This window comes from Scyliorhinus torazame, chromosome 8 (genome assembly GCF_047496885.1).
Source record: "Scyliorhinus torazame isolate Kashiwa2021f chromosome 8, sScyTor2.1, whole genome shotgun sequence".
In the NCBI taxonomy this organism is placed as follows: domain Eukaryota; kingdom Metazoa; phylum Chordata; class Chondrichthyes; order Carcharhiniformes; family Scyliorhinidae; genus Scyliorhinus; species Scyliorhinus torazame.
The window spans coordinates 105,395,306-105,422,962 of record NC_092714.1 but is presented as its reverse complement, the minus strand read 5'-3'; the positions used below and the strand labels follow the sequence as shown (position 1 = coordinate 105,422,962).

Below are 27,657 nucleotides of genomic sequence, written 5' to 3'. Positions count from 1 at the left end.
CATCATGCTCCACACCTGTAAAATAGCACTGGAGAAGGGAGGCAGGTTAGTATCCGACCTTTTACAGTAGTGGAGATGGACTCAATTTACAGTGATGTAGGTGGACCCAAGCACTTCGCCCCTCCACTTTAACTGCTGTGGGGGTGGTAAGGAGAACTTGGAAGGGCCCGTCCAATCGCGGCTCCGACCCCTTCCTAGTCCAATTTTTGACCATGACATAACTACCGGGCTGGACTGAAAGTGAGCTAGGTACTGGGGTAATGGCTGGTGAGCCGCACGGACTGGGCCATGGAGTTCCTTGAGCACTTGCGTAAGGGCTAGAACATAGGTGGTCATTTCTTCAGTCATCTGATGAAACTGAACCCGTCTGGGAACCTGCAGGCTCCAAGGAGTTCTAAGAGGCCTGCCATAAAGAATCTCGGCGGGAGAGAGCCGGGCTGGTCCCGCAGGTGTAACCCGCAGCTGGAAGAGGGCAACGGGGAGCAACTTAAGCCATGTCAGTCCCGTGTCTGCTCTTAATTTAGCCAATTTAGTTTTGAGGGTCTGATTGTGTCTCTCAACCACCCCGGCTGCCTGCGGTCTGTAAGCACAGTGTAACTGCTGGCGTATGCCCAACTGGGAGCAAAACTCCTTGTTAATTTGTCCAATAAAATGAGGCCCATGATCAGAACTTAACTGAGCTGGTATACCGTACCGGGGAATGATTTCCCTCATCAAGACTTTAACCACAGTAGCAGCTTTACTATAGATAGTCGGATACGCCTCGACCCATCTGCTGAACACATCCACAATGACCAAAACATATTTGTAACATTGACACCTTTCCAACTCAATGTAATCCATTTGGAGCGTCTCAAAGGGACCACTGGGCAACGGGGTTTGCCCCTTCCCACAAGGGATACCTTTTCCGGTGTTATATTGCTGACAAATCAAACACCGATTACTGATACTCTGGGCCAACCCCTGCATTTTAGGGTGCCACCAAGTGTCCAGCAACAAATCACTAGTCCCTCGAGCCCCACAATGAGTTGCAAAGTGTACACATTCGATGACCCATAAAGCCAGTACATCAGACATACAAGTCTGATGTGCAGGCGTGGTCCATAAAGAGGAAACAGAATCATATGTACAACCTAACCGTTTCCACATTTGTTTATCACTCTCAGGAGCGTCCTCCTGTAACCTTATGACGTCTGGCATTGGCTTGTCAGAAGCAGACACATTCATAGTAGATCGTTTAGTCTGACTTAACATTTTAGGCACTTCACTTGCTGAATTTGTGCGGCTGTGCGCGCTGCACGATCTGCTCGTTCATTACCAACGTCAACTGGGGTTGTACCATTCGTGTGGGCAGCGCATTTAATAACGGAAATCTGCGCTGGCAGAAGGAGGGCCTGCAGTAGGTCATTAACTAAACCCCGGTGGGATATTTGACCACACATAATCATGTCAGGTTGTTCTGACGAAATGTCACTCAAATCGCCCCTTATTGTGGTAGTTTCCTGAATCAAGGCTAAACAGTCGTGGCCAGGTGCGTCTTCATGGACAGGGGGACCACTAAGAAAACAGGCTGGATTGATAGTGGTACAGTATTTAAATGTCAGACGTGGATTGTTCAAAAGGTATATCTCATACCTATTCTGACGAGCTGCGGTAAGATGCTGACCATTCGCCCCATATCCCTGGCATGGTACTGGTCATGGACCTGACGTGTAATATGAGGGCTTACCGAAGCTGACTGTGGCCATAAATGTGGTGATATTGTAACAAAATCGGCTGTACCTTCTTTTCCCGTGACTGTGGCTGTAACCTTGACTGGCCATTCGGTCTCAAGTAATGGCCGGTATTTGTCCTCCAACTCCCTGTTTCGTCCAGTTCTGTCATAGGCCAGGGTAACGTGATGCAGTGACTGTTCAATGTCTAACGTCCACCACTGGGGGGTGATAGAAATATAGCACTGTTGTCTCATCCTCCTCTTCGCTGATCCACCCACCCAAAGTCACTATATTGGAGCTCCTGCTGGTAAACTACCATTTCTGCCGCTTGTTGGGATCGCAGATCATCCTTTTTCATTACATACTCAGTCTTAACCTTTGTAACTGAGCCTCCTTCTTGGCCTACACCCTCCTTCCAGTAAAATCTGACTGCCCTTGCCATCTGGGAAGGGTCGTTCTCTGTCCAATTCATGTTATTACATTTCACAGCAGTAACCACAGAAGGTGGTAGGCAATGCATTAACATAGCACAGTATTGAGGGGAATTCTGACCATTTTGATACAGCAAATCGCCTGACTGCCCCCGGTAGATTTCATTAAAACGCCCCAGAAATTCCTATGGCTCGTCAATCTTCCTAGGTTTTAGGTCTAAGATAACAGAAAGATTTATGGGCCTTTGAAATGTGCTATTCAACGCATTCAAGATCTGTGTCCTTTTCTCTATTTGCTCTCTTTTTTTTTAAACTTAAAAATGTTTGAAAATTCAAATTGAATTACTGCAACTTGCAAGCTTAGCTCTGATCTCAACTCAGAACTAAATTTACAATTTGCTTAACACAAACTTGTATAACATTTACAACTTAATTATTTCTTTATCTTAACAATTTTTCTTTTGACAAGTTTTTTTTCTGTTACATACACATAAGTATTAGCAAAATCAACTATCATAAGTATTAGCAAAATCAATTATCATCTCCAGATTGACACTTTTTAAAATGGTGTCCATGATCTTCTTTAAGTTTCTATTAATCTCCAGATAAAATGAGATAAACCTTATTTCAAGTAAGTAAAATTTAAGATTCTGGCAATTTCAATCAATTGCTTTCGAAAATAATAACTTTTATCAAAGAGGTGGAGAAACCCACTGGTTTCCTTTAATTAATTCAAAACGTAACTTTGCTGGTGTTCACTGACTCAAAGGAAAGGTATCCGATTACACTGCAGACTGGTGCTGTTATCTCCAGGCCTGAGTGAGAAGCACTGTCTGTTTTCAACTCCGCCTGCTGCTGTTAACCCTTTGAGAGACTTCTGCTTCAACCAATATGCAGCATTCCTCACAATCTCAACTAGACCTCGGAACTTTACAGTCCAAGGAGACAATTTTAGCTTAATCAACTATATATTTAAAACACTCACACATAGAGTTGAACCATCTTCAGATTTAAAAACAGTTATACTGGACTGAACCTTCATTAATTAAGTCACATCAGCCTCTGAACCCTGATAATAGACTGAACCTTCATTAATTAAGTCCCATCAGCCTCTGAACCCTGATAATAGACTGAACCTTCATTATTTAAGTCCCATCAGCCTCTGAACCCTGATAATAGACTGAACCTTCATTATTTAAGGCCCATCAGCCTCTGAACCCTGATAATAGACTGAACCTTCATTATTAAAGTCCCATCAGCCCAAAACCCTAACCCAAGCCGAAACAACAATATGAAATCCCATCAATTAAAGTGCTAATCCCCAGACTGACCTGTGATTTCGTCGAGGCGGTCTTTCTGTGCCAACCGCGAGTGACCAGACTAATCAGACGATAAGAAGAGGGGAACAATCAATGCGCGGTCGTTTTCCAGTTCTACATTGAGGGCCCTTTGTTCCCCATCTTCCTGTTCATAATCAGTCTAATTCTGATTTCGCAGTTGGATCAGGATCGCCCAGAGAAATCCCGGTTTTCGGCACCAAATGTTGATTCCCAAATTTCTTTCTCTGTCAGTCTGGCCTCAATAAAAGTTGAGACGGATTTGCACGTAAACAGAAGTTATTTATTTAGCTTGCAAGCTTGAATCATCTTACAGAAATGTAAGAGACATCCAGCTTCTTACATCCCAGAAAACGACTGAACTAAAAGACAAAGGGATCTCTGCAAAATCAATTCAAATGGTATCAAGTTTCACATACTTGACGGACATAGGTCAGCCTATGTCCCTCCTGACCTGTTCGATCTATTCTGATTGGCTCACTTCCAATCCCTTTCTCTGGCCCCTATCAATGCAGCATCACTCTCATAGACCCACCTCTTCCTGCTTTTTCCATGCGGTCTCAAATTCCTTTGTCCCTAACTGCAAGAATCAAAGTGGCTTATTTCTACATTACATTAACTAGTAACTCTAAAGTAACTATTTTATATCACATTCGTCAGATGTACACCTACTCAGCCTGCTGTTGGTAAATGTTATTCACATAATTACATTCTACAATTCCACAGCTGTAAGGATGTCTTTGGATGTGCAGTGGCCCTGTGGCTTTGCAGTTCCAGATAGTAATGTGATCCTTCTAAATTATTGAGGTCATGGTGACACCTTAATGTTTTTGACTAACAGGCCTCTGCAGTAAGAATTTAAATAATAGACTGATTTACATCACAATATCTGGGTCAGAACAAGTTCACATTTCATAAATTTAGAACAGCATCATTTCCACCTTCTGAATTTAAGTCAAGGGATTCAGGGCAAACACTCTCTACTGACTGGAATCATATCTCGCTCAAAACAAAATGGTTTTGTGGTTGGAGGCCAATCACCAGACACAGGACATTGTTTGAGGAGTTCCTTCTCGATCCATCTACCTTCATCTACTTTATCAATGATCTCCCCTCCATCATAAGATCAGAAGTGGGGATGTTGGATGATGGTTTTCAGTACCATTCACAATTCTTCAGGTAATGAAGTAGCCATTGTCCACATGTCACAACATCAAGATGGAGGGAAGATGAGTGGCAAGTGAACTCAAAGCACTCAAAGTGCGAGTCAGTGATCGAACTATTCCCCCCCCCCCCCCCCCCCCCCGCCCTCCTTGATGTACAATGGCATTTCCATCACTGTGTCCCCACCCATCAACATCCTGAGAATTACCATTCATCAGAAACGTATCTGGACTTGCGATAGAAAAACACTATACACTAGCTATAAGAGTATGTCAGAGGTTGGGAATTCTTGGGTGAGTACCTAAGCTCCTGACCACCCCCCAAAGCCTATCCTCCTTCGACTAAGTCTTGACTCCCTCCCCTGCATTGCCTCACTTCTCTGAGTGTGCACCATCTACATAATGCGCATAACTCGCCAAATCTTTGACAATACCTTCCAAACCTTTGATCGCTAACAGTTAGAAAATCAAGGACAGCACTTATATGGGAACGCTACCAGCTGTCTGTTGCTATCCAAGTGGCACACCATCCTAAATTGCAAATACACCACCCAGCTCCTGTTCATCACAGGATCAAAATCCTGGAACTCCCTACCTCACGATAATGTTGAAGTACCTTCACCACAAAGACTGCAGAGGTTTAAGAAAGTGGCTCACAATTGCCTTTACAAAGGCAATTGAAGATGGGCAATAAATACTGGCCTTGCCAGCAATGCCCACATCCCATGAATGAATAAAAGAAAATCTTCTATACAGCTGCCAATTTAATCCATTTTGTCTGAAACTTGTTAGTGACCTCTAAACTTATCATCTTAATCTGGCAATTTGGTTGAATGCATTGCATTATATGATTTTAAATCCATCAAATATTGATTATTAGAGTGTTATGTGCACATAATGGGGGTGGAAATGTGACAGCTCAAAGTGCTTTTGTGTGCTGTTTAGAAGGGGGTGTTGAAGCACTTAAAAAATCACTAGCTGGAATTGATATATTTTTTCTCCGTTCCTTTTGTTAATTTTCATTCATTCAGCATGAATGAAAATAACAGTTTATTATGAAGTACCAGAATGCAACTAAAATGGGGAAAACTAAGTTAGTAGTGAGGTGGGTTATGAATCTTTATTTCATTTTGTAATGCGATTTATTAAAATGTGTCCCTATTGGGCACCAACTGATGGGCTTTTTCCTATTTCGTTATCACTTATCTAATATTTTGTCAGTTCATGAGTCAGTAGCAGGAGCCATCAGAAGAAAACCCTTTGCATTTCTGGAGCATTTCCTTGCTGAACAGATCCTAATTGTGATTGCATGCTCAATAGAAATCTTTGTAGATTTAGTGGAGGGGTGGAGTTCAGGAAATCTGTCTTTTCTTGGCAGGTGTATCAGAATGTGATCACTGTGCTTCAACTTTGTGAATATTTTATTTTTAAATCCGAATGCTCGGCTCGACTGAAGGCCTGAATATACCATTGCTTGAAAAATAAGCATATTGGATTGACGAATACGAGTATGAATCTACAGAATTCGAGTATGAATCTATCTGGGTGAAAATGAGTGATGGCCAAATCTGGGGTGAATTGAATCTTGGGCATACAACCTCAAGTTTTATTCATTTAATTGTTTCAATCCCAATTGTATGTATATTGAAGTACTGAAAGATACCATGAGTTTTCAAGATCACTTGCTAGTTTGTTTCAAACACAGTTGGGCAGTTGTATTTTTCCACAAAATGGTCCAACTAGCTGCCAATGTTTCACACTTATGCAGCTCAGATTGCCAAGTTAGCGATGTCAACTTTCTTAAAAATGTCCTTGTATATTATACATATTTATATATAATATATATATATATATATATATACTGACCTTGGAAATGTTCAATATATTACTCTTTAATTTCTCTGTGTTGAATTATCCATGTTGAATGAGAAATAATTGAATATGAAACTCTCCATTGCTTATAGGTTTAATTGCAATACTTAATTTAAGTAATACTTTGAAACGCTTTGATCAAGAGATTGTGCAAGCCTTGCAACAAGTCCCTATTTGCTATAGTCTCTGCTGACAACATTGTGTAAACCCTACAAGGTGCATGGTTGAAGCTCTCTGTGCGCAGTCAGTGGATGTGTGCAAAAGTTTGTTGTTGCCTTTTTTGCTGTCATTTAAAAGCCTTCTAACGAGTGACCGAGCAATTCTTGATCAGATCACGTAATGGATTATTTATACGTTTCTATCGCTGAAGGTTTTATGAGTAGGCAGCAACCTGCAGACACGGTTAATTGAACAAAAGGCCATCATTCACTGGCGCGGAGATCAGATTATATTGTGAACTTCCTCAGGGAAGCAGATACAGTTCCAATTAGACAATAGATTTATTTTTATTGTGAAGGGCTACAGCACCATTATATTCACTGCAACTGGAAAAGCGATTTGTTAACCAGACGGCAAAGAAGACCACTTAATGTTGCCAAGTGGGGGAATGGCAATAGTTCAAACTGGCTTTGAATTGTGTCATTCCGTGTCCAGCTTGCATTTTCACCTACACAACATGACAAGAATTTTATTTCTGGAAACAAATTTAATTATGCAAGAGGAATAACAGCAGTTTCTTAATTTTACATCGATTTCTGTTTCATCTCTCTGCCCCGCTCACCGCCACAGTTGGACATGGAAGACGTACTTTGTTGGCACGAGAGTAAAACTAAATAGCCCTTCTGTGCTGTGTCATAGATGTAATGGGATTGTGCAGGGTATCTCCTAGTTTGGTTGAAGCACCATAGATGGAACTGCTTGTCCTTTGTATCATGTGTTATTCGTGTGTAACATGATTGCAGTTATGAAATCTTTTCTACTTATTCAGTTGAGAATACATTTCAGAAAGGATTCTACACTTAGGTTTCTTTGAGATACTGGGGAACTGATCACTTGAGCCAGTACCACAAACCCTTCCACCTTGTTGCTGTATTTTAGCTTAATCCATTTGGCTTGATTACAGTATTGTGGGAGGAGGAGAGATTTTGAGTATCAAGCACCTACTGTAAACACTGCATTGTTTTGAGTTGCGTACTTTTTGACATGCAATTTTAATGTTGTTGGTAGAGTTATGTTGCTTCTCTTAACACATCCTTTGCTTTTGTGACTTGGCTTACTTTTTGTCGTTGATTTTAAAATTCATAAGCATTTATTCTGGATTTTTCAATTAATTATTTCTGTTTAGAAAACCGTAAAATAGCTATTTTTTGAAACACAATGGCACCTAACACTTGTAGTTTTACCCAACTGGAATGTGAAGTGTGTATGTGCTTGATTGCAGTGGGAACTGCATAACAGTGAATTCATTTCCAAAGTAATCTATCAGTTGTAAATCACTTTCGGATGTTCTAAGTATGCAGTACGGTGCTATGTAAAAGGACATTTCTCTCTCTTTTCACGCTCTCTCTCTCTCTCTCTCTTTCTCCATTTCAGATTCTCATAAAAACAGTTTTGCATTTAATTATTTTTCCCGATTGAAAACCCACTGCAGTCCAATAATAGAAAAGTATCGTAGTTAATCACATGGTATGAGAATGCCTCCACAAGTAAGGGATTCATAGCCTATTTGTGAATTATTGGGTCAGCTTCATTTGTGAAGCTATTAAATATTTATCTTGTCTCGTCAGGGCATAATCTCTGGAAATATTATCATGTGTACAGCAAGCTGAGAAAACTGAAACAGTAACCAGATATAGTGCACACATGCATAAGAAAATACTTGTTTTTATATTGTGCTTTATATCACTTGAAAGGTTTCAAAGTGGTTCATATCAGCTACTTTGAGTGGGTTGACTCTATGAAAATATGGCAGCCATTTTGTGCATAGTAGTGAAGACCTGGAAGAAGGAGTGGAACAAAAAAGACTTAAATTTCCCTATATTTTCAGAAAGATTATGAAGGTTAATAATGCAGGAGAGCCATAGGATATAACTACTTTATTTTCTGCCCTTTCGCATATGTAATGGTAAATTGAAGATTATTTCTTGGTGAACCTGCAGTCAATATGTCTGTCGTTATGATATTTTTGTGTACATGCTCACACAGAATGCACAGACAGCAACTGCTGCCATAACAATGGACCAAAAACTGAATAACAACATTCTCGTGCAAAACCACATATGGAGTGCAATATAATTTTACAGTCACATTTTTTTGTCTCCTTTCTTTGTCCCCTATTTTTTGATTTTCTGTCTGTCTTTCCCCTCTGAAAGACAATGGGCGGGATTCTCTAACCCTGCGAGGGTGTCCACGCCGTCGCGTTTTACAACGGCGTGAACGGGCTGACCCGCTGACTAATCCTGGCCCACAAAAGGGGCCAGCACGGCATTGGAGAGGTTCACGCCGCTCCAACTGCTGACCCCAGCGCGCACTGGGCGCCGTGGGATCCGTGCATGCGCTGTGGCGCCGGCACCAACGTGCGCATGCGCAGTGCCTTCCTTCAATGCGCTGGCCCCGACGCAACATGACGCAGGACTACAGGGGCCGGCGCGGAAGAAACGAGGCCTCCAGCCAGATAGGCCGGCCCGCCAATCGGTGTGGGCCCCGATTGCGGGCCAGGCCACATCGGAGGCCCCCCCCTGGGGTTGGACCCCCCCCCCCACACAGGCTGCCTCATGACCCTTCCACACCGAGTTCCCGCCGACTGAGAGCAGGTGTGGACGGCGGCAGCAGGACTCGGCGTTTACACGACGGCCGCTCTGCCCGTCCCAGGCTGAGAATCGCCGGGTCGGCCGCGTAGAGCGGCTCCCGACTGGCGCCACGCCAATGGCGCTGATTCTCCGCTCTGCGATTCACGCCGGTCGCGGGGATTCTCCGGCCTGGCCCCGGGGCTGAGAGAATCCCGCCCATTGTTCATACGTAGTAAATATTTGAATGAAGCAAGGAAAGAAGAGTAGAGTGGCACTCTATCAACTTCAATACCTCCAGTGGCTGGTATCATTTTCGTTCGATATGAAGTTGCTATTGGATTCTACTGTTAAACAGCAAGAGGTCTGTTTTTATTCTTTAACAGGATGTGAACATTGCTGGCTAAGACTAGCATTTTTATTGCCCATCTTAATCACCCTTGAAGCTTATGGTGAGCTACCTCCTTCAACCACTGCAAGTCATGTGGTGAAGGTACACTCAGGTGTTGTGAGGGAGTTCCAGAATTCTGACCCAGCTGCAGTGAAGGAATGGTGATATGGTTCTAAGTGTGGCTTGGAGGGGAAATTGAAGGTGGTGGTATTCCCATGCATCTGGTACCCCTTTCTTTCTAGGTGGTAGAAATGATGAGCAACAGTACAGCTTGAAGGGGGTGTCCAGCGATGAGACCTCTTAAAACTGAATAGCTAGGATGCCACTTGAGTAGTTTTACATAAGTTAGTTTATTAAGGATTGAGATTAATGATAGAAAGTATTACCCAATAATCATTATTAACCATTAAACCTGTATTTTAGGACATAGCAGTGATAATTTTATATAGAATTATAGAATTTAAAGTGCAGACTTGTGTCGGCTCTGGCTACAAGCAGTGGCCACAATGCATGATGGGATTAAGGCTAGCTAACTTGCCCATGTTTTTAAGACACACAAGATTACATAGTGGACTGAGTAAACAGGTTTTATCAGTGGCCCCCAATATCCTCTGAAACAATCCATGGAGTAACGAGGATGCCAGTTCTGACATCCTGTCCCTAGCTGGTGTTGCCTTTTCTTCTTTTACTCTTTTACTCTGTCCTTTCTGTGGCTCTATTCCAATTATGGTAATCAGTGAATTTGCCCTTCTTTCTATGTTATCTATGTCCTAATGCTTTGAGTCGCCAGGTATCAAATGATACTACCACAAGTTTCAACCGACTATCGATCAAAGAGCCAAACACCAGTTAATTAGTTCAAGGTCAAGGGTACTTTATTTACACATAATTAGTCATGCAACATAAACACTACTAATTAACTACACCTATTGACTAAGTCAACCTGTGCTTACCTTCGAGCACCCGGCTTAGGCCAGAGAAACAGTGGCCGCTGTTCGATTCTGGATCTATCGAGTCCGAAGGAGTAACTGCTGCTCAGCGAGGCTCATCCGTCTGGTAGCCAGCGTTGAACTTGTACTTGCTTCTGGTGTTGCTGCACTTGGAGATGGCCATGACCGGGGTACCAGGTCCAAGAGAGGACGAACATGTGGTGGACTCTTCTTATACTTACGGGTTTTTGCTCTCTTTTGGGTGGTCCTTGGGTCTGGGCCCTACTAATTGGGTGATCCCTGATCACTCCGTTTGATTCCTAGCCAATAAGTGGACGGGGATCTGGATGGTTGGGCGTGTCCCAAGCGGTCACTGACCCCATTGTTTACGTGTCCCCTGAACAGGGAGTGGCGCCGAAATGTCTGGGACTGTACCGGTTGCTCGAGTACCAGTCCTTTGTTTTGGTGAAGATGGGCCATCAAATGCTAATCGGCCCCATTAAAATGCTAATTGGTTGGAGTTTCGATACCGTCTGGACTTCTTGCTTGCAAATATGCATTTCAGGCTCTGAGTCTGCCTGAGTCTTTGCTTGTCCATTTTACCCAAGAGGCTTTGCGAGCTTCCATGTACCTAGTTGGAAGTGGCCATCCCAGATGGCTACAGTGCACAACGGGTGGACAGGATATTAGGATGGGGAAAACAACTTAAAATGGACACAGAACCTTGGGAAACAACAGGTGACAGGATGAGGTTAAATCATGGGTTGATCGCAGTTTTATTGGATAGTTTGAACATGACAGCTTCAGGGATTGGATTGAGCCAACTGGGGTGGGCTATTGATTATTGGAAATCGTATAATTGATGTGTTTTATCAGTGTTAGCAGATCAATCTTGGCATTATCCATGTCCATCTCTCGTGTACAAGAAACCAAGCTTGGTATAATAAAAACCATCTTATCCATGATTGTTGTGCGTCTGCTCTGTTTATTAAGCTAAGGCCTAACAATGAGGGATGAACCCCATGATAAGGCTGGCTCAATACACAGGCCTTGGAAAACGCTCCAACACAGCTATCAGGCGAAGATGACTGTGCAGTTGATATCACATGTCTAGTAATTCTCATGGCTACCGTCAGGCCTGATAGATTTGCTGAGGGCTGTGAAATTAACCAGCTTCATGACAAAGGAAACATATGTCCTTATCTTTGTTCAGTTTGAAAAAGCCTCAGAATTAAGCAGTATATCCTTGTCTTTTTTGGTTTGAAAAAGCTCCACAATTAATTGATTGAACTGTTTTTTTTTTCCCTCCATCTTTAATTTATACATGTTATATTCTGGCCCGGAATTCTTCTATTCTCAGGCCCGGATGAGCCGAGCGGCCAGCCCAAAACGGCGGGTTCCCCCCGGCGCCATCCACACCTGGTCGCTGCCGGCGGGAACAGTGCGGGAACGCTGGGGGGGGGGGGGGCGGCCTGCGCGGGGGGGGGGGAGGGGTCCTGCACCGCGGGGAGCCTCAAATGGGGTGTGGCCCGCGATCGGTGCCGACTGATCGTCGGGCCGCCCTCTCTGAAGGAGGACCTCCTTTCTTCGGCAACCCCGCAAGATCCGTCTCACATCCTCTTGCGGGGTGGACTCGGAGAGGACGGCAACCACGCATGCGTGGGTGATGCCAGTTATGCGGCGCTGGCCGCGTCATGTATGCGGTGCCGCCTTGACGCGGTGCCAAGGCCTGGCGCGCGTAAATGACGCGGCGCCGCTCCTAGCCCATTATGGGGCCCTGAATCGGTTGGGATAGGGGCCATTTCGCGCCGTCGTGAACCTCGACGGCGTTCATGATGGCGCAAACACTCTGCCTCCATTTTGGAGAATCCCGCCCCACATGTCTGGAATCACTCACCCAGACTGTCCAATAAACCTCCAATGACCTGATTTAATGTTCAGTGTATTGTTGGCTGTTCAGAGTTTGGAATCTGACAGAAATTCCTGAATATTCGAGACAAGATGGGGAATTTCAAACCATCAAGGTGGGGGGAGTGGGGGGGGGGGGGGGGTTCTCTTCAGGAGGTAGTTTAAAGCAGCTGCATGCAACTGTCACTTTACCCTTAACTTGTGCAGAATGCACCCCCACCCCCTTCCCACTGTGAGGAAGATGGTATTGCTATTTAAATATGGTGAAGGATGATTTGCTGTTGTTCAGCCATTGATTTTGAATTTAACTGTGTGTGAATGGGTTTCCTAGGTTTTCTGGAATTCGACATGTTCAATAAGCTAAGAAGACTGCGGGAGTTGATTGGGCTAAGCAGCTGACAGGCAAGAAATGCTTTAAGCACTGACATCTCATACTTGTTCATTGCCTAATTAAAAGGCTTTTGCTTCCGGCCAGGGAGAAAAATCTGGAGGGTTCTGGAGGTTCTTTTGTTTCTGAGCCCATTATTCCACACACAGGGTGACACACAGGCATGCTAAATTTCCATTTTAAGCTTTTGATGTTCAATCATAATCTAGCCATCAATATGAAGGCCTGAGACTTGTTAGCACTCATGACCCAGATTGACGACTCTTGTGTTAATTCAATCATATGGAGGAGACCTGCAGAAACTAACAGAAACTCACACATTTTCCACTGCTGCTGTAAAATAGTACTCTTAGTTCACGGCCTTGAGAATTGGCATCTGTATCCAGCCGAGTAGAGTTTGGAGGATCCTGAAGCCTCCTATGGGTACTTTCCCTGGCTCTGCCTGTTTCCACCACCTTTTTCTCTTTTGTGGTATGTGATTCACAGGTGACAACCATGTCTTTCTGGCTCCATTTGGATGTGTGTATGGTGGAGGATACATTTGAGTCATGTGACAGGGCTTCTGCCGATTGAGTGACCTCCTGTGAGGAGTCTTCGTCCTCCTACATCACCTGCTCAGGGATACTTCAAGGACCTGTGGAGATGAAAGATATGAATTTGAACTGACAAGTGAAGAGAATCCAAAGTCAACAGTGTGCACATTATCACTTTTCATTACCTCTGCCTCAGGTAAACAGTGAATGTTGTGAGCCATGTGACATTTAATTCTACCACCAGGCAGGGTTAACGGTAGAGTTCTTGGCAATGTGGAGGAGCAGAGAGATCTTGGGGTCTATGTTTATACATCTTTGAAAGTTGCCACTCAAGTGGATAGAGCTGTGAAGAAGGCCTATGGTGTGCTTGCGTTCATTAACAGAGGGATTGAATTTAAGAGCCGTGAGGTGATGATGCAGCTGTACAAAACTTTGGTAAGGCCACATTTGGAGTACTGTGTACAGTTCTGGTCGCCTCATTTTAGGAAGGATGTGGAAGCTTTGGAAAAGGTGCAAAGAAGATTTACCAGGATGTTGCCTGGAATGGAGAGTAGGTCTTACGAGGAAAGGTTGAGGGTGCTAGGCCTTTTCTCATTAGAACGGAGAAGGATGAGGGGCGACCTGATAGAGGTTTATAAGATGATCGGGGAATAGATAGAGTAGACAGTCAGAGACTTTTTCCCCGGGTGGAACAAACCATTACAAGGGGACATAAATTTAAGGTGAAAGGTGGAAGATATAGGAGGGATATCAGAGGTAGGTTCTTTACCCAGAGAGTAGTGGGGGCATGGAATGCACTGCCTGTGGAAGTAGTTGAGTCGGAAACATTAGGGACCTTCAAGCAGCTATTGGATAGGTACATGGATTACGGTAAAATGATATAGTGTAGATTTATTTGTTCTTAAGGGCAGCATGGTAGCATTGTGGATAGCACAATTGCTTCACAGCTCCAGGGTCCCAGGTTCGATCCCGGCTTGGGTCACTGTCTGTGCGGAGTCTGCACGTCCTCCCCGTGTCTGCGTGGGTTTCCTCCGGGTGCTCCGGTTTCCTCCCACAGTCCAAAGATGTGCAGGTTAGGTGAATTGGCCAATGATAAATTGCCCTTAATGTCCAAAATTGCCCTTGGTGTTGGGTGGAGGTGTTGAGTTTGGGTAGGGTGCTCTTTCCAAGAGCCGGTGCAGACTCAAAGGGCCGAATGGCCTCCTACTGCACTGTAAATTCAATGATAATCTATGATTAATTTAGGACAAAGGTTCGGCACAACATCGTGGGCCGAAGGGCCTGTTGTGTGCTGTATTTTCTATGTTCTATGTTCAGGCAGTTGGGAGACTCCCATAATTTCATCTCTGATGTCCAGGCATGCTGAGATCCAGCTTATCACCAGCACTTCCACGTCTGTAGCTGCAATACGTGAAGGACACCCCCCTCCCCCACCTCCCCAAATCTCTGTCTTTTTCTTGTGCTTTGTGCTGTCCCCCTGAAAGGAGGAAAAGAAAAAAAAACATGGGTGTGAGCTGTGAAATGTTTGTAGAGGATGTAAGGCATTTATGGAGGGTCATTGTGAGGTGGTGAATGTGACATTGCAGTAAGATGGAGCTGAGTGTCAGTGGTGACTGGTCAGAAGAGGTTGTGAGAAAGTGCCACAACAGACAGAGGAGTGGATGCCAGGTACATTTGTCTGAGGAGTGAGGTGCAGGAGAAGACAGAGTTGAGGGGATTTGCATTTGAGTGCACCATGCCACTAGCCAGTCATGACCTAATCAGGTAATTGAACTTTGCAGCACAATCTAATAATGAGGAACCAAGCCCCTGCTGCTGAGCTCCTTATCCATTTCCAGCTAGGCCTGCCTGCTTGTTTCTCGTGGCAGGTACCTTCTCCCATTCATGAGGAACAGAGTCTCCCTACAGATCTTTGTAGACTGCTGTGTCACATCTAACGGCGGCACGGTAGCACAATGGTTAGCACTGTTGCTTCCCAACGCCAGGGACCTGGGTTCGATTCCCGGCTTGGGTCACTGTCTGTGCGGAGTCTGCATGCTCTCCCCATGTCTGCGTGGGTTTCCTCCGGGTGCTCCGGTTTCCTCCCACAGTCCAAAGATGTGGGGGTTAGGTCGATTGGTCATGCTAAATTGCACCGTAGTGTCCAAATGTTGGGTAGGGTTGCTGGGTTACCGGGATAGGGTGGAGGTGTGGGCTTAGGTAGGGTGCTTTTTCAGGGGCCGGTGTAGACGAATGGGTCGAATGGCCTTCTGCACCGTAAGTTCTATGACTAATATTGAGTTGTTGAAGCAAAGCGCTGGCTTTCAATGTTGAACCTTATTCTGTTAATTTCATGGCTTTGTCATAACACATCTGCAGTTCTTAATTCTAACCCCTACTGAGTGTGTTTAAATAGTGGAGCCAAGAATGATGAGGCCATCGTCATGCTCACTCACTGTAATTCGTCGGGAAGCCTGGAAGTCAGATTCAAATGCAATGGCTGGGATATTCAGCCACTGACAAGCCCACTGTTGAAGCTTCTATGTTCCTGACACTGTGAGCAATCTCTCCGTCCAATGCAAACGGGTCTGAAAGTTAAAAGTCAGCCAGAGGTCTTTTGAAATATGACTTTAGCAGCCACAATATTTGAATGTCAGCAAAACTGATGTCCAATACCTTTAAAGCACAAAGTGGTAAAGTGATGCCTGAAGTGTCTGCTGTCATCATGGAAGACTTGCATGCTCTTGTTTCTTTTTCCCTTCCACTAGTGGGGTACCAAATACAGATACCTAGACACCACTGGACTGGTAGGGAGGCTTGCCCAGCACAAGATCCGACATACAACAAAAAATGTTCGGAATTAACAATTCTTTCTGAGTATTGGCTTAATATTATGAAATTTGTCCTCTTGTCTCCTTCCTGCAATCCCATTTGACTTTAGTTGTGGATTCATGGTTTCCGTTTCTGCTATTAAGGAGGTGGATTTATGTGTCAGTGCTTCACTCAGCTGATTCTATTCCTCCTCCCACTGCTTTGACCTCTGTTGAATTAATGGAGAAATTGACAATGGGTAGATGCAGTGTTCAACCTCTATCATATCGTCCATCTCTGTGCACTGCTTGTCCATGTGGCTTCACGGTCGATAATCTTGCCTGTTGTTTAGCCATTGATTCCTGCTGCCTGCTGTTTCTCTGGTTATAAGCATGGTGGTCAATATAGTCGCCTTCCTTAATCCTAATTACGTTTGCTTTAGAGTTGCCAGGTATCTTTCTATACCGTCACAAGGTTCAAACCCGAATACTGATCAAAGAGCCGATACACCAGTTAGTTAGTTCAAAGTCAATACTATTTATTTACACACACAGTAATATCTACTCATGCACAAAATACTACAAACTAAACTATCTCTAACGCTAACGCCTATTCTTAGCTTCGGGTGCCCACTCAGTCAGAGGAACTAGGGCTGTTGTTCGAATCTGAGGCTGTTGGGTTCGAAGTGGTACAGGAGAACAGCTAAAGTCGTCCATCTGGTAGCGAGCGTTGACCTTGGACTTACTTGCTTCTGGTGTAGTTGGTGGAAGAGTCTCTCCGCTTTGAGACCCAATTCCAAGAGAGCGATTCTCTCTCTCAGGGCCGCCTTCTGATACCCGAAGGGGCTTCGCGTGCTTTTGGGCGGGCCTTGAACTTGGCCCCAATTAATTGGGCCGCATCTAGATCACTGGTATTGATCTTGACCAATAAAGGGGTGGGTGCCCTGATGGCTGGGCGGGTCTTATGTGGCCGTTGGCCTTGCTTTGTTTACGCTTTCGGTTTGGGGAACTGGCGCCGCGATGTCTGGAGCTAGATCGGTTGCTTGAGTGTCTTTCCTTTGTTCCCGGAGATGGGCCATCAATATGTTAATTGCCCTACAGTTTCAGTCCCGTCTGGGACTGGGACTGGGACTTCAGTATGCATACAGACTCTGTGCCTGCTTGCTTTCTTAACATTGTTCATAGTTCCCTACATTCATTGCGAACATCCATTTTGTATTCTGGAAGTGGCCATCCCAGATGGCTACACTGCCAAGCAGATTCTAGGATGGCAGGAAACGTGCATTGGAACGTTGGAAGCTATTTTGCATTTTTTTTGCGTGCACAAAGTTCCACAACTTACACAATAAAAAAGCCACTGAGTCTTAACTGAGTTACTTTTGTGAACTGATTAATAAGCTAAAAACTGATCCGTGAAGAACATTGACTTTTTAATTTGATTATATGATTAATTCTGGTGTATGCTGTTATTCTGATGCGCAAAAGTGTAATTGTGAAGCAATATAGCTTGTTACAGTGGTGATACTTGACAACAGAATTGATTCTGTTTTGGTATAATGGGGCATTGGTTTCATGGAAAAGAGCATGGCAATTTTATGTTTGTTTAAAATAGATAATGTGATGAACATAACTGGTTTCTTGCTCATGGCATCATTTTGATGAAAATGCCACTTGGCTTGTATCTCCTCAAACATAATTGGTTTGCACAGAAGTAGTCTGCAGCAGATATTGTTCCTATGTTAAAATTGTAAATTTGTATGACATGAATAATTAAACATTCAGCAATCTAACGCCTCTGAACTAACAAAGATTGCCAACAATAGGGTTACCTTCTACTAATGATGTTTTTTGTGTCCTCGTCAGTAAAATTACACAATCCGAATCGTATGTATGTAATTAAAACTAACTTTTCATTTTTTAATGTAAATAAATATTTCCTACATGTCATCTTGATATTTCATGTGTAATCTGTTTTGAACAGTGGGAAGTATCCTTGTTGAGTACTGCCTGATCAAGTTTGAGGGGTGTGCTGCTCTCCAGGTTTAGGATTAAACTTGAAAACATATCTCTGATCATACATGGGTGTAACTCAGAAACATTGCATGAAAGAGCTGAAAAGCCAGTCTTCTGTCGATTGAATTAAGTCTGTCTGAAACAAGGCCTGAAATTAGTCTTGCACTGAAAGTGAGCTCAACAGAATTGGCAGTAATTCCAAGACTGAAATGAATCTAGAGTGATGCGAGGATAGAATGGTGTAGGTTCAGCGCACAACTTTCAGTAGGAGACAGTGACATGATCCTATTGAATGGTTCTGAATGAATCAGGAAAAATGATAAGATAGCCATAAAGATCCTCCCAATGCCCTGTTTTCTACTCTCTACGCTATCTTGTTTCAGTGCATTCTTGTAATTTGCTGCACCAATTAATAACTGGGAAAAGATTCTATAACAGTAGAAACATGTGGTGTGATTTACTGACAGTGTACATACTCATTTACCCGGGCCAGCTGTGGAAATATTTTCTTCCAGTCTGTTTCTTGAGTGCAGCAATACTAGGCATATGTTTCACAATAATTTTGCCCCCAGAGATTTTTTTTTTTTTTTCCAACCTTGACTTTGTCTGGTTTGAAAACTGAAAGCTCACACTGCTGAAATGTACATAGTTGAAGGTGCAGTCTCTATTAAAATAACTGGCATGGTGCTAACTGTCTTTTGACCCAGCTGCAGCAAGGAGCGTAGCATTATTACAAAACAGCATTGCTTTTTATGAAAACTCAATGTTGGCCTCCATTGAAGTATGCTACCAATGCATAATCTTTTTTGTAGCAGGAGAGAAGAGAGGGGATGTGGCTATTTAAAGGTTCAGATTCTTGCACAAATATATTTGCTGTTTTGACTTGTTGAAGTGGCTCCTGCATGCCTTTACTTCCTAATTATCATTAATTTTGGCGTTGTACAAATATTGTATTCCTGCGGTATTATTATACATGGGGTCAGAAAAGAAGTAAAATCCTTGTACCCTTACTGCCCCGAAACCCCTAATCACTGTGGCCTAGAAGAAGAAGATGCATGTGTTTCTTAGCACACAGAGTGTGTGGTCAATTTAAATTATAATGAAAATGAAAATCGCTTATTGTCACAAGTAGGCTTCAATGAAGTTACTGTGAAAAGCCCCTAGTTGCCACATTCCGGCGCCTGGTATGGGAATTGAACCGTGCTGCTGGCCTGCCTTGGTCTGCTTTACTAGCCAGCGATTTAGCCCAGTGTGCTAAACCAGCCCCCAGCACACTTTTGAGCCTTTAAATAAAGAGGATCATTTTACATGCATTCACCTCAAGGTCTCAATGTTATGTCACACACACACACAGATGAGAAATATGCAGTTTGAGAAAATAGTGCACTTTTCAAGTTGTAAAAAAAATTGTTCATAGTTTTTTTTTCTATAATGCACTAGAGCGAGTTCATTGCAGGCCCGGAAATTGCGTCATTTTCACTCCAAAAGGGTGGTTTAGGTGGTTTCAATGTGGTTTAGGTGGTTTCAATAACTGTCGTGATAACTCAGGGATTTTTGTAGGAGTCGCTCAAAGAGATGGATGTTCAGCTTGTAAAGTTAGTCACTTGTAGTCTCTTCTTACCAGGAGATCAGGTCTCTTTACAGTCGGGCTTGGAATATGAATTAGGGTGGGAGGTATGAGATAATAGTCTCCAGATTTATAAATGCCTGTGTCTACTGCCTTTTCTGTTGCTCATGTCCTGCAGTTTGTGTTGTGCTAATTGCCTGAGTTTCTCTTTGGGTCTTGAGATAAGTACAGTTGTTATCTGAAGACCCATTTGGTCACATGATGAACCTTTGTTATCTGCGCAGAATGATCTTGAGTCTGAAATCATGGTAACAATGGGATAATGGATGAGTTCTTCACACTTACTCAGAATGAATTGGTTCTCTGTCCAGTCGTGTATTTGATAATTCCGCAAACAATAGCAAGTGTAAGTTCCATAGATAGTTTTCATCTTGATACTGCCATCAAGGGGAGCACTTTATCCATAAGCATTCAAGTATTTACGTACGAACTTCCTAAAAACTCAAGGTAGTCTGTGTCGAAATTGCAGAAAACACCTGACCCTCGGCAGTCATCTAAACAGTCTTGTTGGTGCCCATTTATAAATATAATACAGTGTTCCAGAAAATTATAGTAGGAAGTCTGACAACACCAGGTTAAAGTCCGACAGGTTTGTTTCGATTCACTAGCTTTCAGAGCGCAGCTCCTTCCTCAGGTGAATGAAGAGGTGGGTTCCAGAAACACCTATATAGACAAAGTCAATGGTGCAACACGATACTTTGAATGCAAATCTTTGCAGGTAATTAAGCCCTTACAGGTCCAGACTGAGCGACTGGAGAGAGGGATAATCACAGGTTAAAGAGGTGTGAATTAACTCAAGCCAGGACGGTTGGTAGGATTTTGCAAGCCCAGGCCAGATGGTGAGGGGTGAATGTAATGCAACATGAATCCAAGGTCCCGGTTGAGGCCGTACACATGTGTGCGGAACTTGGCTATCAGTTTCTGCTCAGCGATTCTGCGTTGTCGCACGTTCTGAAGGCCACCTTGGAGAACGCTTACCCGAAGATCAGATGCTGAATGCCCTTGACTGCTGAAGTGTTCCCCGACTGGAAGGGAACATTCCTGCCTGGCAATTGTCACGCGATGTCCGTTCATCCATTGGCGCAGCGTCTGCATGGTCTCGCCAATATACCATGCCTCGGGACATCCTTTCCTGCAGCGTATGAGGTAGACAACATTAGCCTAGTCGCACAAGTATGCAGCGCGTACCTGGTGGGTGGTGTTCTCGCGTGTAATGAGGGTATCCATGTCGATGATCTGGCATGTCTTGCAGAGATTGCCATGGCAGAGTTGTGTGATGTCATGGTCTCTGTTCTCCTGAAGGTTGGGTAGTTTGCTGCAAACAATGGTATGTTTGAGTTTGCGCGGTTGTTTAAAGGCAAGTAGTGGGGGTGTGGGGTTGGCCTTGGCAAGATATTCATCTTCATCATGACGTGTTGAAGGTTGCGAAGCAAGTGGAGAGTATTCTATTACACTCCTAACTTGTGCGCTGTAGATGGTGGACAGGGTTTGGGGAGATGGGAGATGAGTTACTCGCCACAGGAATCCTCGCCTCTGACCTGCTTTGTAGCCATCGTATTTATATGACTGGTTCAGTTCAGTTTCTGGTTTGCTAGTGCTTTTTATTGCCATACTCAGTCAAATGCTGCCTTGGTGTCAAGGGCAGTCTCTCTCACCTCATAATTGGTATTTAGCTCTGTTGTCCATATTTGAATCATGGTTGCAATGTGGTCAGAAGCAGATTGGCCCTGGCAGATCCCAAACTGAGCAAGCTATTGCTGAGTAAGTACTGCTTGGTAGCGCTGTTGATGACCCCTTCCATCACTTTACTGATAATTGAGGGTAGACTGATGGAATGGGTGGAGGGTGGTAATTGAATGTGTTGGATTTGTTATACCTTTTGTGCACAGGAAATACCTGGGCAACTTCCACATTGCTGGGTAGATGTCAACTTTATACCTCTACCGGAGCAGCTTGGCTAGGGATGTGGCAAGTTCTGGAGCACAAGTCTTCAGTACTATTGCCAAAATATTGTCAGGGCCCATAGCCTTTGCAGTATCCAAAGCCTTCCACTGTTTCTTGATTCACGTGGAGTGAATTGAATTGGCTGAAGACTGGTATCTGTGATGCTGGGACCTCCCTGAGGAGGCCGGGATGGATCAGTCATTTGGCACTTCTGGCTGAAGATAATGGACTTTGTTGATTATTCTTTTTGTCTACTATGCATGTACTGTGTACTTTCCCTTGGTCGAAGAAAAATACTTTTCACTGTACTTCGGTACATGTGACAAAATCAAAATCAAATCAATGCTTCAGCCTCATCTTTTGCACTAATGTTCTGGGTGTCGTTCCTTTAGTGGTATGGAAGTGCTGATAGCAGGCAGTTAAGTTGCCTGATTAAGATTAAATCCTATTGGGGATTCTAGAAGTAACTACAACAGGTTTGTTATTGTTCAACTTGCTGGACAGCATCACTACCATGGCCATTAAATTCAACTCCTTTTTTCTCTGCTAGGACTATTGTGGTGAGGTGTTTTGGGCAAATCAATCATTACTTTTGTTACTCTGTGTAATCTTTTTCTCATGACCTTTTTCTATCTGCAGTATTTGATTTGAGATATATGGTGTAAATTTGTTACCTCATTGTTTTGGTTTGCAAACATTTTTCTTTTTGCTATCCTTGGGAGATGAATGACGGTCAAGAGCATCATTCAAAGTCTGGCTCTCAAAGAGTTCAGGTCATATTAACTCCATCACGCTGCCTGCTTAGGTTTAGATAATATATTTGAATAAGACCAGTGAATGTCAAGTATTCAAATAAAATCTGGAAAGCTATTTTTAATTCTATTTAATGCTCAATAGGCCAGTTAACTGTGTTTAGATTATCCGTCTGCAACTAAGAAAGACTATATATGGCACTGAATTTTTAATTTGCTAATGATACAACTATCCTCACTAATCAGCAATGTTTTAGCTGCAGACTTCAATAAAATTGAAGGGTTCTAATATTATGAAAAGAGTGTTCACAATTTGCTAATACAGCAAGCTAAAGTGCTCAGGCTGACAGCCTGGAGTTGTTTCACGCATTGGAATTTGGCAGCACTCCAAGAAAGATTGGGTTGGAAATAGATCCAATCTCATCACTGTCAGCTCGCCTCCCATTCCAGATGCTGCTTTTAAAAAAAAAAGTTTTGCATTAGAACTAACTTTATCCATTGCCTCAGCTTTTCACTGTCACTTTTAAGCCCCCTTTTGCTTCAATTGACGCATCTGTGAGAGGTGATAATCAGAAAGAAGTTCCCACAGGCTGTTTGCATTATTTTATGGGAAGCTAGCCTTGTGATTGTTTGCCACAAGTCAAATTATGCTTAATTTTTGTTTAAAGTCTCCCCCCCCCCCCCCCGCCACAGCATATAAATATTTAGCGTAAACACCCAGCCAATAAATTGATAGGTACTTTTATTTTGAACTTCGGGGAGGTAAGATGTTGGTCTGTTTTAGGTGTGTGGTTTGTATGGGCCAGATATCACTGGAGTGGAATACCTTGCAGCGATCGCCATTAGACTCCTGCACCTTACAACTAAGAAAATCTTTTGTTCAGCATACCAGGAGTGCAAGAGCACCAGGCACCTGAAATCTTGGTGAATGACCAGACCAAATCTAAGTTGTTGTTGAGAAAGAAACTGGAGCCCTGGAGATATGGGGGTGGGGGGGAGGGGGGGGAGGATGTGAATTATAGTTAAATTAGGTATCGGGAAATAAAGATTTGGTTGGCAGGACATGAAAAAGAAAATGTTAGGAAAACAGTGGTAGTTTTAAGGGATTTATATTTGTTTGGTGAACATCAGAATGCTGGACAGTGTATGTGGGGATCGATTTCAATTCCAAATGTGGTTCTATGTGCTGAGAGAGGGTTATGGCGTGAATAATAAATAGAAATAGCAGGGGTTACTTAGCAACTGGAGGCCCGAGTAAGGATAAAAAAAAAGCAAAGTTTTAGTTTTAATGTATTTATGGGCAGTTGGAGACAGGACCTCGGAGAGTGAACATATCTCAACACTGCCAGAGGACAGACTGGACAGAATGGGAGCTGCAAAGAAGCATGCTTCCTGAAGTACAAGGTACAATCTAGATAACCAGGGCACTGGGACAGAAAGAAAGTTTATGACGACTGGAATTAAGTGAACAGAAATCAAGGAATTGTTCAGAAAAAATCAAGGAAGAGTTAAAGGTACAATTGTAGGAATCAGATTTAAAGTGGGACAGCAGCGGTCAAAGGTAAATCAAACTTCTGGATGGGTGGCCTGTTTATAGATGGGAGCTTTCCCAGCCTGCAGGCACTGGAGGACAAATTTGAATTGCCGCCAGGGAACACCTTTAGGTATCTACAAGTGCAAACCTTCTTGAGGAAGCAGGTGGTGGCCTTCCCGCCGCCGTTGCCATGGGGGATACAAGATAGAGTAGTATCCGGCACCTGGGTGAGGGAGGGGAAGGTGTCGGATATCTACCAGGAGCTGTTGGAGACGGACGAAACCCCGGTGGAGGAGCTTAAAGGCAAGCGGGAGGAGGAATTAGGAGGGGAGTTAGAGCTGGAGATGGATCCTATTAATGTGGAGGGACTTGAAGCCCCCGAGTGTAGAGACCTGGGTTAGTGACATGGCTGGGTTTCCTAGCCTCGAGAAAATAAAGTTTGCCTTAAGACGGTCAATGTTAGGGTTCTCCTGGAGGTGGCAGTCGTTTGTCGACTTTCTTGGGGAAATTTAATTTAAAATGTCGGCAGTAGCAGCTTTCGGGGGGGGGGGGGAAGTGTTGTTTGTTTGTTTTTGTCATTCTCAATGGTCTGTGAAGATAGAGCCATTCGGGGAATTATCTATTTTTGCACTATGTTAATGTTTAACGCTTATTGTTCTTTTTCTGTTTTTGTTATAAAATTTTACAAATACTTCAATAAAAATATATTTTTTAAAAAGTTAAATCAAACTTCGGATGCCATTTTAATAAGTCTGGGAATCGAGAGTTAAAGAAATTATGAGCAGTTTGCAGAGCAGTCAAGACAAAGAAATGCGAAAGCGGTTGGTGTAAAATCCTGGACTGGATTCACTGTTAAAAGTGAAATGTAAGCTTTATTTGGAAGTGTCATTTGGAAAACCAGGTCTGGATCATGGAATGCAAACTGCTATGAAAAAGCATAATTATGATGAGAGAAGATTTTAAAGCATGTTTTTGGGAGTGGAATTTGGAAATGCTCAGTCATTTGGGGGAAGTCTGAGGAGATATCCACAAACATTCACTTGGGGTTCAGAGTGGAGAGTGCATTTACCAACAGTCATCTTGTGTGATCAAAAGGGACTTTGTGTTAATGAGACCATTGTAGATTAAGATGTACTTTTTAATCTGTGTTAATCCTAAAACCTTTTGTATATTTGTTAAAATAAGGGGGGAGTAAAGGCATACTGTATCATTCACTTTTTTCATGTTTAATTCTTTTTTCCTGTTAAAACTAATTAGCGTTCCCGTGACTTTGTTTCTCCACATTTTATTAAAAAAAAATAAAGTTGCGGTCTTTTGAGCCAGGGTTTCATTATGTGCTCTTCCCATCCAGTTATATCTTTTACTGGGATTGTAACAAAAATAAGAAAACAAGTAAACTGACTTGTTAAAAAAATCTCTAAGAAGGAGAATGAGTCTCAACAGCTTAATAATTTCCTTTCTGAACTTTAGAGATTGATTGATCTTGTATTAGCTACCATCGTGCTGTTAAAAGTATACTTGCACTATTGGTTTTCTGCAGGGAATTTAAGGGACCATTAATGTACGAATCTAGCCAGTTCTTAAAAATATTGACGAGAGAAAAATGAAGATCCTGTTTGCATGAAGCGAAAGATGGGACAATGTAAACTGACCAGAAACCTCTGGAGAGTGACAATTCACAGCCTACGTCTTCACCTCCTGAATTTAATGGTACATTTATAATGGCAGTTGCTTTTAACCTGCTATTGTTCTTCCAGGAAGATGAGGCCTAATAGGTTTTCAGTGGGGGGGAAATGTAGTTAATAAAATATAAATCTGACCAATGGAACGAAATTCAATGAATGCTGACTGGCTTGGGATTTCATTTCTGCAATTGATTGCTCTCATTTAGTATATTTGTCTCAATACCTCTGACATTTAACCATCTCCAGCTAAGCACATTGCAGGTCTTTTCCTGTCTGTGCGGTCTTGTTTTTTTTTTTCACTTCTCTTTCTTGTTCTGTTTCCTTTTTCACTGCTGTCCATCTGTATTGTTTTTAGGTTTAGAGAAAGGGTCTACACCCAATATGTCACCTTTTGTCATCTTTTAACGCTGACTAACCTGCCTGAGTGTTTTCAACATTTTCTGTTTTTGTTTTAAGTCCAATAAAACACTGCACAAGTATGGCAGAAAGTCAGTCAACTATAGGATTTTCTGTAAAACCAAAGAAGTGCATGTAATTGCTGTTCACTTTCTTGGGACCATCTCATGAATAGAGAGTAAGCAGCTTGGTTATGTCTCCCAGAGACGGTTGAATTAACTTGATCGCATCAATTAGGAAAAATGTGTAACTTATTGTTTAACAATATTGTAAACCATTTGGTTTAACTGATTGAAGAAGTGATTTAGCATTTACGGAAGGAAGAGGAATGGAAACATATTGGGCTGGATTCTCCGTTCCGAAGGCTAAGTGCTGATGCCAACGGAGGGTCGGTGGTGTTTCACGACAGGAAGATCGGCGTGAAACCCTCATCGATTCCGGTACTGGTGAGGGGCTAGCACCAGCACCGTGTGAAAGACAGTGGATCGTGTGGAAAACACTTGCCAGGTCCCATGCTCCACATCTGCAGGGCTGAAAAGCTGCAGCCGCGCTTATGCCTACACCCCCCACACACTCACTGGTCACGCCGGAAAAGGTGGTGCCGGCTGTGCTGGGCCGCGTACCCCAACTCACAGCCCATCGCCTGGCCATCCCCCACCACTCCCCCCAGCCCTCGCGGAAGCCCCCCCCGGCCAGCAACACGGATCTTGGCTGAATGGGGCAGTGCTGGACATCTTCCACATGTCCCCTCTCACTCCCCGCAGCCGCACGCCAAGCTCCCAACCGTTGGGATCACATGTGGCTCGACCACCAGGAATTAAACCGATCGGAGGCGGAGCATCGTGGTGGGCTGGCTAAGCAGACACCAATGGGTTACGAATGTGCGTGGCGAGCGTCCTGATGATGCCGGTTTGGAGGGGGCAGAGCATTGCGACCCAGTGACATACCGGCGCCTGCCCTGATTCCGTCGTTGGGGCCTATTTTCTGCCTTATCGCCATTCCCAATTCCGCTATCGGGCTACAGAGAATCCCGCCCATTGATTTCTTAAATAAGCCTTTTAAAGCTCCCATTAGCCCTCACAAGTGAAGTTTCCACCTCCTATTTATCCAGACCAAAAGTTCTTGGATTCAAACTCCAGTTTTTGTGATGGTGCACCTGGTCTGAGTAGGGACAAAAAATTGAACCAGGCTTCATTGGAAAGTTGGCATATGTGGATGGTGGATGAGGTCACAATTGGATCTGAAGGCAGGTTGTCAAGAATGACACAGCTTCAAGTCAATCACTAAGTTTATTTTGCAGCACGAATCACATCGAATTTTACTGGAGAGGAACAGGCCATTGACCCGACAGGTCTGTGTCACTGTTTATATTCCACAACACTTCCTCACATTTTATTTCATCTGACCCGTCAACATAACCTTTGATCCCTAATTCCCTCATGTACTTCCCTTAAACATCTATGT

At 43.5% G+C, this 27,657-nt stretch overlaps 1 protein-coding gene across 14 annotated transcripts in view; it reads left to right on the top strand.

Annotated features, from left to right (window-relative positions):
- dmd (dystrophin) overlaps positions 1–27,657 on the top strand; it is a 3,042,490-nt gene that overhangs the window by 535,203 nt on the left and 2,479,630 nt on the right. The gene's annotated exons all lie outside the window — the stretch shown is intronic.